The sequence below is a fragment of the Pleurodeles waltl genome, chromosome 6, assembly GCF_031143425.1.
Source record: "Pleurodeles waltl isolate 20211129_DDA chromosome 6, aPleWal1.hap1.20221129, whole genome shotgun sequence".
In the NCBI taxonomy this organism is placed as follows: Eukaryota; Metazoa; Chordata; class Amphibia; order Caudata; family Salamandridae; genus Pleurodeles; species Pleurodeles waltl.
In genome coordinates, this window is record NC_090445.1 from 619,917,253 (window position 1) to 619,929,520 (window position 12,268).

A 12,268-nucleotide genomic window follows, 5' to 3' on the forward strand; every position below is an offset into this window, starting at 1 on the left:
TGATGAATTGGAGGGGGGGGGCAAAAAGGTCAATTTGACATAGGGACAGTTTCTGACGTACACTGGGATGGGTAGCTGGAGGGGCTCTGGGAGTGGAGGAAGAGGAGGTGGTTGTAGGAGGTGTCACTTTAGCTGTTTTGGGTGCAGGTGCAGGTACTGGAGGCTGTTGTGAGGTGGATGGATGTTGGGTGAGTGGTTGCCGGAGTTTGTGTACTTTGGGAGGGGGCGTCACAGAAACACTGGGAGAGGACACAGGGGACGTGCATATGGCAGTGGAGGTGGTGAGTGCAGGTGAGCGGCTTGTGGTGCTGGGTGTCCTGGTGCGAGTCCTAGTGCCTGTAGATGTGGTGCATGCAGGTGTGTGTGTAGACAACACTGGGAGGGAGGAGGGAGAAGAGGAGGTGGGGGACACAGTGGAGACAGTGGATGTTCCTGTGTCTGTATGGGTCGGATGCTTGTGTGAGTGCCTGTGGTGTGTGTGGTGCCTATGCTTGCTTGAGCTACTTGTGTGTGTTGACTTGTGTGCATGCTGGTCTGTAGGTGTGCTTGGGATGGGCTGGGGTACAGGGGATTGGGTCTGGGTGGAGGAAGTTGGAGGGGGGAGGCTGGACACAGGGACAATGGCTGCCATCAGTGCTGAGGCCAGAGATTGCAGGGTTTGCTGAAGGACAGCCTGACCAGAATGAATGCCTTCCAGGAATACATTACCGTGTTTCAACTCTCGTTCTACACCCTGGATGGCATTCACAATGGTAGACTGCCCAACAGTGAGTGACCTGAGGAGTTCAATGGCCTCCTCACTGAGGGCAGCTGGGGTGACTGGGGCTGGGCCTGAGGTGCCTGGGGCGAAGGTGATGCCCACCCTCCTGGGTGAGCAGGCATGGGGCGAACACTGAGGGGCTGCTGGGAGGGCGCTGCTGGTAGGGGAGGTGGCGGCTGTACCTGTAGAAGTGGGGCGCCCAGATGGTGCCGCCACCACAGGGGAGCTCACATCGGCGGACGAGTCCGTGTCGCTGTTTGGTGATCCTGTGGCCGACGTGAAGCTTCCCTCGCCCTCCGTCCCACTGGTGAATTCAGAGTCTGTGGTGTGGCCCTCCATGGCCATGTGGGATGCAGCTCCCTCGTGCTCCGGTGCCACTGTACCTCTACCTGTTGATGCTGATGTAAAGAAGGACAGGGAGAGCAGAAAAAGGGTGGAGACAGAAGAAAGAGAGTTTTAGTGCATGGCATACCGCTACCGTTGGCGGACAAGACAAACGCAGCAGGCACCTGCATTACGCCGTGCTCCTGCCCTCTGCACATGCAATTTCTGGGATATGGCCTACATGGCAATGGTAGTAATCTGCCCACATGGATGGCAAAGGGGCAACTAAACATCAATTTCCCTTTTTTTGAGCTGGGGTAGATTGCCACATGGCCTACATAACGGAGGGGCCTTGCCTACCTAACTCTCCCTGGCCAAGGGACACCCACAGCCCACCACCCCCACCCAGACAGCTCCACTGCACCCAAAGCCCATAGGATGAGGTTGTACTCACCCCCTTGTGTCTGCTGTGATGTCCTTAAGCGCCCATCCAACTCCGGGTAGGCCACCGCCAGGATCCGGAACATCAGGGGGGTCATGGTGCGACGGGCACCCCTCCCACGTTGGGAGGCCATCCCCAGCTGAGCCTCCGCCGTCTTCTTGCTGCAGCAGTGAATGTCCTCCCATCTCTTCCGGCAGTGGGTGCGCTGTCTCGGGTGGGCCCCCAGGGTCCGGACTTCCTTGGCGATGGCACGCCAAATGTCCCTCTTCTGGTGGGCGCTGACCTACATGACATGCACAAGGAAAGAGGAACAGTCATTACCTACAGCACCGTCGTTGTAATTGGCCCCCTCCCAACTCTATCCCTGTGGCCCATTCATCCCCATGCATGACTGTTCTATGTACTCTGCCCCCTTCCCTCATCCACCCAGCCCTCTCCACCTAGGCCTAGCCCATACAACGTGCTCCCTGTGTACTAACCTGTTGGTCTGGAGGACCGTAGAGTAGCGTATACTGTGGGAGGACCCCATCCACAAGTTTCTCCAACTCCTGTGCAGTGAAGGCAGGGGCCCTTTCCCCAGACGCAGCAGCCATCGTCGCTTCCAGACCGAGGTCACAGCAGCACTAGCAGTGTAGGTCCTCTCCTGTCGAAGGTCAGGTATCTAGTGATTGAAGAGATAGAAAATGGTGGTGACGTCCGCGGCGGTGACGTCCGCGGCGGTGCGCATCATCACCGCCAGCGCACCTGTTCATTGGCTCCTGGGACCCATAGGGTCCAATGTTAACCAACGCAGCATTGCGCCGCGCTCTGCGACCGCCTACCACAATCCCATTATCCCAGTTTAGAGGTCAGGCAGCTGCCATTTCAGGGGCCCACATGGCTTCAATTACTACTGCGTCACACATACCGAGGCCTACACTCAAAACCTTTCCCGGATGGGTTAATTGTCTGTTGTAGTCTTGTGTGTGACTGTGGGTACATACCTGGAGGAACGCTGACAGTTTCTTCGCTGTTGTCCTTCTTAGGCACCGTCAGTTGGGACATATTGGAAGATGGCGGAATCCGCCGGTGTACCGACCACTGGTGGACCTGTTGACAATGGAAGAGCGACATGTCATCGTGACCTACCGGTTTCACCGTGCCACTATCCAGGAACTAGGTACCCAGTTGGAGCCAGACCTGATGTCACCAATCCGCCATCCGACTGGAATCCCCCCTGATGTGCAGGTGCTGTCAGTGCTCCATTTCCTTGCAAGTGGGTCTTTTCAGACAACAGTGGCCATGGCATCAGGGATGTCCCAGCCTATGTTTTCCAACGTCTTGTCCAGAGTGTTGTCTGCCCTGCTGAAACACGTAAGGAGATACATCATATTCCCTTAGATGAAGGATTTACCTACAGTGAAAGGTGACTTCTATGCCCTTGGACATATCCCCAACGTCATAGGTGCCATTGATGGGACCCATGTAGCTCTGGTCCCCCCCGCAGGAATGAACAGGTGTACAGGAACAGGAAGAGTTATCATTCTATGAATGTCCAGATGTCTGTTTGGCAGACCAGTACATCTCGCAGGTAAATGCAATGTTCCCTGGCTCAGTGCATGACGCCTACATCCTGCGGAATAGCAGCATCCCTGATATGATGGGTGAACTCCAGAGGCACCGTGTATGGCTATTGGGGACTCTGGTTACCCCAACCTGTCCTGGCTACTGACCCCAGTGAGGAATCCCAGGACCAGGGCAGAGGAACGGTACAATGAGGCCCATGGGTGGACTAGGAGGGTGATCGAGCGGACCTTCGGCCTCCTGAAGGCCAGGTTCAGGTGCCTCCATATGACAGGTGGGTCCCTATTCTACTCACCGAAGAAGGTGTACAACATCATCATCGCCTGCTCCATGCTCCATAACTTGGCATCGCGACGCCAGGTGCCTTTTCTGCAGGAGGATGATCCAGATGACGGTGTTGTTGCAGCGGTTGAGCCTGTGGAGCCTGTGGATAGTGATGAGGATGAAGCTGATGAAGACGAAAACGACAACAGGGAGTCAGTCATACAGCAATATTTTCAATGAGACACAGGTGAGTACAATTTCATGTTTCACATTATATTACATTTCACACGTTTACCTCTATCCTGTACCTACATTTCACTCCCTATTTGGTAACTGAGTTGTCCCCTTCCATTTCATTTTCAGTAATGTGGTAACCTACGTGTCAACAGCTTGCACCCTTGAAAGGCTTGTGATGTGTGACATTGGTATGTTGACCTTCCAATGGGTAACCTTTTTTAACACTGTAATTGACGATACAAAGTTCACAATCATTGACTGACTCCAATATTATTGAGGTTTCAAGGGTGTTTATTGAAGTGCATAAAAATGCAGGGGGTTTGTGAAATGGGGGGAGGTCATGGTGGAAGAATGTCCATGGCAGAGTCCAGTCTATTAGTCTCACAGGTACATAGCACATCTGGCCATTGGAAGTGGAGCTGGGGCAGTTCCAAGCTGGACAGGGTAACAAAGTGGGACAGTGGGGGGACAATCAGGCTGGTCTTATTTCCTGGCGGTGGTCTTGCCATTGTGCTCTGTCCTGTTCCTGGATCTCAGGGCCCGCTTTCGTGGTGGTTGTCCGTCTGCAGGGGGTGGGGTGCTGGTGTGTTGGTCCTGTGGCGGGGCGGCCTGTCCACTAGCGCCGGCGGAGGTGGTGGGCATTTCATCGTCCTGGCTAGTGTCAGGGGCCCATTGGAGTGCCACAGTGTCCCTCGAGGTCTTTTGAATGTCCGTCAGCACCCCTACAATGGTGCCCAGGACAGAGGCGATGGTCCTGAGCTCCTCCCTGAACCCCAAATACTGCTCCGCCTGCAGACGCAGGGTCTCCTGCAACTTGTCCAGGACTGTTGCCATCGTCTCCTGGGAGTGGTGGTATGCTCCCATGATGGAGGATAGGGCATCGTTGAGAGTAGGTTCCCTTGGCCTGTCCTCCCTCTGTCTCACAGCAGCCCTCCCAGTTCCCCTGTATTCCAGTGCCTCCGTCCCCTGGACCGTGTGCCCACTACCACTGCCCCCAGGTCCCTTTTGTTGTTGGGGTGGTGGGTTACCCTGGGTGCCCTGTAGTGGTGGACACCCTGCTGATTGACCTGTCCTGAGTAGGGAGGTATGGGCCCGCTGGGTGGGTGCTGTGCTGGGGTTACCAGAGGGTGTAAGCTTGGTGTTGGGCTGTGGCTGGGCAAGGGGAACCGACTGTCCTGAGGCCCACAATGGTCCGGGCTGGTCATCAAGATCCAGTAGGGCAGAGCTGCTGTCGTCACTGTGGGCCTCTTCTGGGGGTGGAGTGTTGTTGTCTGGACCCTCTGGTGTGGTGACGTTCCTTCTTGTTCCTGCGGGGGTATAAGTACATGATTATTGCATGTGTGTGTTTCATGGTGTGCAATGGTTGGGTGTGCGTGAACCCCAGTGCAGGCATTCCTGTGTGGGGGCTTGTGTGGTGATGGTTGGGGGGTGTTGTGGGTCTGTGCAGTGGGCATGCTTTAGTGATGGATGTCCATGCTTAGTTGTGTCATGCAGGTCTTGGGGTTGGGATGGGTGGTTGGTGTTATGGGTAGATTAGTGAGGATTTGGGGTGATAGGGAAGGGTGTGAGGGTGGGGGTGTGTGATAGCATGCAGGTAGGGTGGGGGATATGACAGTGAAGATTTGACTTACCAGTGTCCGGTCCTCCAACGACTCCTGCGAGGCCCTCATGATGCAAGATGGACAAGACTTTCTCCTCCCATGTTGTTAGTTGTGGGGGAGGAGGTGGGGGTCCGCCGCCAGTCCGCTGTACCTCGATGTGGTGCCTGGACACCGTTGAACGCACCTTCCCCCGTAGGTCGTTCCACCTCTTCCTGATGTCCTCCCTATTTCTTGTGTGCTGTCCCACAGCGTTGACCCTGTCCACTATTCTTTGCCATAGCTCCATCTTCCTGGCTATGGATGTGTACTGTACCTGTGAGCCAAATAGCTGTGGCTCTACCCTGATGATTTCCTCGACCATGACCCTGAGCTCCACCTCGGAGAAGCGGGGGTGTCTTTGGCGTGACATGGGGTGGTGTGTGTGATGTGTGGGGTGGTGTATGTGTTGATGAGTGTGGTGAGTGTAGTGGTATGTGGTGTTTTGTGCGTGGATGTTGTGTGGGTGAAGGTGTAGTGTGCCTCTGTGTGATGGTGTTATCTATTCTGTGCTGTCTCTCTCTGGCCTTCTCTCAGAAATTGTGGTCGTAGGGGTTTGTGGGTGATGTGGGTGTGTGTTTTATATTGTGTTGGGTGTGTGGGAGTGGTGTGTGTATGTGTATCAGGTGTGTGTATTTGTAATTGTCCAATGTGGCGGTGTTTTGTATATGTGTGTGTATTTTGAGCACGGCGGTGTGTACCGCCAATGGAATACCGCGTTTGAAAGACCGCCGCGTGGATTCGTGGGTCGTAATAGCATAGGCGTGTTTCTGTTGGCGTGGAGGTGGAGGATTTGTTTCCGCATATTTATCGCTGACCTTTGGTGTGGCGGACTTGTGTGGGTGTCTGAATTTCGGCGAAATCCGTGATGTGTGTCATAATAGCTGTGGCGTTCTCCCGCCGCCGTGGCGGTGTATTGGCGGTCTTCTGCACGGCGGTAAGCGGCTTTTACCGCCAATGTTGTAATGACCCCCTAAGTCCGAAGGTAAAAAGTTGACCGGGACCTCCCAGCCAGCGTATCCGAGGAGGGCTCCAAGGACGTTGGATCAAGATCCAGGTTTACCCCGGTCGAAGGATTTTCACCTCGAAAAAACGACTAAGTCCAAAGGTAAAAATCTCCACTGAAGATTCCCTCTACGCGTATTCGGAGAAGAGTTCCAGGAGGTCGGATTGGACTGGCAGGTTCGTCCCGCTGAAGAAAATCTTCAGAAAAGAGACCAAGGCCCATATTTATACTTTTTCAGCGCCGCATTTGCACCGCTTTTTAATGCAAAAGCGGCGCAAACTTACAAAATACAATTGTATTTTGTAAGTTTGCGCCAATTTTGCGTCAAAAGATGATGCAAATGCGGCGCTAAAAAAGTATAAATATCGGCCTAAGTCCGAATGTAAACTTTTGACCAAGGCCTCCCGCGATCTGTAGCCGAGCAGGGCTCCATCGCGGTCGGCCTTTAACTTTGACTTTGCCCCGGTCGAGGTGCAACCAGATGACCCGATTGGCGCTTTTTGTTTCTAGGTGTTAAAAAAAACAATAATTCTTTAAAAATTCATAACTCCGGTTCCCCTTATCCAATTTTATTCGTTTTTGTGTCATTTTAAAGATAAAAATATATTCTATTTTTATAAATTGGTTTTGGATTTTTAAACTGTTTGCTGTGTTTTATTTAATTACTGTTTTATGATATTTGAATGCTTTACACTCTGTCTCCCAAGTTAAGCCTTGTCGCTCTTTGCCAAGCTACCAAGGTTTGAGCTGGGTTTAATTTACTGAGACCTAACTGGACCTAAGTGGAGGATAGTGGCCTATTGCTAAGTGTAGGTACTTACCTGCCCTTACCAATAACCCATTTTCCAAAAGTTGGAAATAAAAGAAATTTAAGTAGTTTAAATACAACTGATACTTAAAACAAAATTTAGAGTACAATAAGACTTTTCCTGACGTGGACAGCTTTTAGGATATAGTTTGCCACCCTGTAGCATACATTCGGGGAGTCTAGGGTTAACAGGAGTTTCAATGCTTCCTGATGAGTTTGTATAATAAGTGCATGGAAAAGTGGTTTAAGATAGGTGACTCTAATGTGTTCATAGAATTTACAGAATAGGACAAAGTGCAAGGTGCTAACTGCATCACAGGGGCATCTGTCTGACTCTAAAGGGCAAAGCCTAGTGTGGAGAAACGCTACTTATTAGTGAGCTATACCCACTCTAAGTCTGGTTAACATGAACCTGTGCTTCATGTTAGTGACCATTGAAAGATAGCCAAATCCACTTACATCTAAAGAGAATGGTAAGTAAAAACCAACAATGGTTTTGGTAGATTCAGTTAGCTTCCTTGTGTCTGCCTTAAATTTCATCAAAGTGTCCTTGATAGATTTTTTTGAAAATGACAACATGTCCTCTGGATTTAGTTTTACTGATCTGTTAAAATCAGATTTGAAGGAGAATTCAATAAAAGCTATCCAGGGTATACCCATGGCATTAATCAGTTTCATACAGTCTAGTATAAGATCTTTAGTAAAACCAGTGGCTTCCTTAGACCATATACTATACCATATACACCTGTAGCACACCTTCCAAATATTGTAAACCCATTTCTTGGTGCGTAATCCAATTAGAGGCTGATGTGGGTAGACATAACATATGTTTTAGGAAGCAATTCTCCTCTTATTGTAGGGGAGTACCTTTGGTGTGGCCTCACACACCCTCACCATCCGCAACCGTAGAGACAACTCAGGCCCTGTAAATATCCAACATGGTGCCTTTGGGGAGACTCCCTAGTTTGCTAGCAAATCTGAATATAGCACCTGAGTTTCTTCTAAGTTTGTTTCTACCTAACAAACCAGCTGGTCCTACCTACCATTGCTAGAGAATAATACCCCCAGATAGTTAAAGCAGTCAACTGTACTAATCTCCATATTCTTAATGTAGAAGCTTCTGCATTTCTTTACCTTCTTGCCATAGTAAATATTTTGGATTTATTGATTATCATATCCTTAGATCACATAAACTGTTCAAATCCACACAATAATTTTTGGACCCCAATGGTTGTTCTGGAGATCAGGACAACATAATCTGCATAGAGTAGGGCAGGCACGGGGCGTCCGGCCACGTACGGGGGATCGGCCTGTAAACCCTGCAAATGTTTATCTACCCCATTAATGTATAGAGAAAATAGTAATGGGGCAAGGACACAACCTTGGCAGATCCCTCTACCTATCTCGAAAGGGGTGGTGCATTCTCCAAGTTGGCTGAAACAGACTTTGCATGTCAAATCGCTATACAGGTCAGCCAAGAAGTTGATGATATACCTGGGGCGCCTAGCTCAATTAGGGTGGACCATAAAAAAGAGCATGTTCAACTAGGTCAAAAGCACTACTGAGGTCTGCAAAGCATAAATATAGAGCACCTTTCTTTGCCTTGGTATACTTTCTAATAATTAGGTCTAGGTTAACACATTGCTCTATGGTTCCTAGGCCTTTCCTAAAACCAAACTGACCCAGTGATAAGTTGTTATTTTCTACGGCCCAGTCATTTAATCTTTCCAATATTATTCTACTACATGTTTTCAAAGAGGAGTCCAGCAGAGAAAGTGGCCGATACTTTTTAGGGTCTGTCTTATCTCCCTTCTTATAAATTGGTATGATGATGGATCAGTAGCATGTCAGCGGGATATCTCCGGATAAAGCCAACTTGAATATGTTAGTTAAACTTGGTACCCAAAAAGAGATTTTATATTTAAAAACATCCACTGGAACACCATCTGGTCCTGGTGCCTTGCCTTCAGCTCCAGCTATGATAGCAGAGTGAACCTCATCTTTAGTGATCTCTAAAAATTTGGGTTGGCCCTGCTTGTTCTGTCCGATTATATCTACCGACCCAGTCCCTTCCCTGAAGACATCTGAGTAATGGGCCACCCATGTTGCGCAGTCTACACTGGATCCCAGATCTGACAGCATCCATTCTGAAAGAAAGGGGCATTAATGGTTTCCCGAAACAGTTTGGTATTATTAGTCTCTGTCGCCAGGGCTAATTTGGACCATGCCTCTTCCCTTAGTTCCTGTTTCCTTTGTTCCTGTGCCTTCTTATATTTTATTCTAAGAGACTTAATTATTACCGGGTCTCTAGGGGATGATTGCAGGACTATTTTAAGATTCCTCCTAGATTTCGTGCAGACCTGGTCGAACCACCCCTTTTTAGGTAAAGGTCGTCTATGTTGTGGGCTGCAGGTCAGCAGCCCCTGTATTTAGGCAGTAATAGTCCCAAAACATTTTAATAACATGGGGACTTCAGTATCCTCCTGTAGACAATAACCAACTTCATGCTAGCAGCCACATCTTACATCCCGAAGAATATCAGCAGGCACAATGTCCTCCAATTTCCATCTCACCCCGTGGTTCTGTGTACCTCAATCTGATTCGGGGTAGTATAAAACACATCCCTTAAGCCCCAGAAGGACGTAGGGAAAAATAAGCGGGTCATGATCACTAGGAAGTGGCAGCATAGTATTGGGTATGTCACAGCCAGTTAGTGCAAAGGACGACAGAATAATGTGGTCTATAATGGAGGTTGAGTTGGGGCCCCTGTGAGTTGGACTAATTTCATTGGTGACACCGTGCTTGCGTTCTATAAGCTTTAGGTCATAAGTGGACAACATTAGATTAGGGTTTCTCCATACTTATTGTGAGAAAAATGATCATATCCTATCTGATAGGGGGTAGTAAATCCACAGGGCCGAGGGGAGGTGCATGGCTGGATATTAAAGTCCCCGGCCCAACTAATAATGGGATTGGAGCTGATGGATTTTAGAAACTTGTTTAGGCTTTGGTTCAGGGCATGGGCAATCCTACATTGGGTGGTGTCAAAGATGTTATTATAGTAGTTAATTATGACCATATCTGCCTTATTCTTGTGTTTAAGCCACAAGAGTTGAAAGTGTGTGCTCCATAGAGATCTTTTTAACCACTACAGGGAGTTTATTAGAAATAAGCACCAGGAGTACCCCTTGTTCCTCCCAGATGGTGAAGGTGTAGTTGGCAGTGAATGTGAGGTAAATCCATGCATATAGGCAGGTGAGGTACACCAGGTTTCTTGGATACAAAGCACATCTAGCTTACTGATTAATGAACCCCACTCTTCAGCCACGGTTTTGCCACATAGGCCCTGCACATTCCATGTAATAAGATAATGGCGCCCAATTGTGTTATTGACAGGTTCCTGACTCCAAGATTCTTCCCTGCCGTAACTTACTGCAGTTGGAGCTACCTCAGTTGGTTCCCCATCCCCATTGTATATTATAGCCCTAATGTCCATTTCATCTTTGTCCTGCCTGGCTAATGGTAGCCTGTTAGGGCTCGGATCAAGTTGCTGTTACTGTCAATAGATCTCCCTTTTGATTCTCAGTAACTATGAAGTGCAAGTTTCAACAATGTCAATGGAATTTTGCCCACTTAGGCCAGAAAACAGGAGAACAACATCCTGATTATGAGCACATGGGCAGCCTGTTGTCAGTCACTGGGCATGTTTTACAGTTTAGTGTGGACCAACTGGGACCGAAAATGATCGCACATTCATATGTGAAAGCCAGGGGTAACGATTGTGCTGAGTCAGCTTAGCACTCAAAAGATGTCACTGGGTGCAGCAAACTCCATGGGCCCACATCTCAGAAGGGGCAAGCCACAGTCAATATTTCAGTCGGACACATGCATGGGTCCAGAAAATCACCCAAGTCTCCAATTTTGGCTGAGATTTATTGTTTGCATCCAATAGTGCACATTAGAAGAACAATAAACTTTGTGTATCTCTCAAGCTGTAAACTGGGAGGTACGGGCTCCACAAATTTGGAGATGAGACAGCAAATTCAGGCAAACACAGGCATACCAAACTCAAAGTCCTGGAATGCCTTTTAACTTCCCTCTAGGGGTATAGATAAAACAGCCCCAGTCACTGAATTCTGATAAACTGCTTCCAACCTTACAGTCTCCTCATAGTCTTGTATGAGGCAGCAGTAGTCATCCTGTGATCAGGTGGGTGCATTCTGTGCCACTTGAGCCTTTTGCTCAGCCGGTGAACATTGCATGTACAAACATATAAAACTAGCCTGTTTCCAATGTTTGCTAACAATAAATGAGTCAAAACATGTTGAAAAGAGGCATGATGGCACAGAGCTTTTTGGAGATAGAAGAGCTGTTATCCCGTTAATTATCCATCTAGAGCAGTTGGAAATGGGGCAGTTCACCCAAGACAAGAAAATAAATAAATGTACTGTACAGGTTAAAATAACTCCCTAATGAAAGACATTTTCAGCTATCTACTCCACGGAGTCAGATAGTGCCTTCAGTTTATGAGCTTTCTTTGTTCGGATTAAAAGATTGTAGCTTGACTGTGCCACTACACCTCTGAAACAAGAACGTGAAAGGGTGATCATTTTCTGGTGGTCACAATCTGGTGGCCACATTTTGTATAACATGATGGAGTGCTTTTATAAAATTGCTGCACTGCAAAGCATATGAGTGGAGTGCACCCTTTGATATAACATTTAAGTGACGTTTCATGTACATCTATTTGAAACGAAAGCTTTGAAAGTATTATTCTACATAATAATTTCATATATTATCACATGTAATGCTTAGAATTCATTTAATCTAAAAGTATATTTGTGTTTTATTAACTTGGTTGGTGTGAAGGCCTACACATATATTTTTCTTTACACAGTTAACTTTCAATTTGGAGTTTGTTTTTCTTAAATGTTTTCTCTCTGAGATGCAGGTGTTAGGAGCTGAGAAGGAGTTCACAAGAAGCTTCTTGGTCTCTGAAAGTTGTAACTTCTGATTAAAATCAATTGGGAGTTCAAAAGAAGCTTCTACTATGATGTCATCATCTTGGGAAACTTTGATTCAAAGAAGGTTTAGTTAGTGAGAGAAGCAGATTCTTTTCACCCTTTGAGCTGAACAGACCTTTCTGAGGTACAGACCTCATACTTTGATTTTATGTGGCTTTATGCCATCGCACCTCTCTTAACAGAATATTCTACAGAATTTCTGT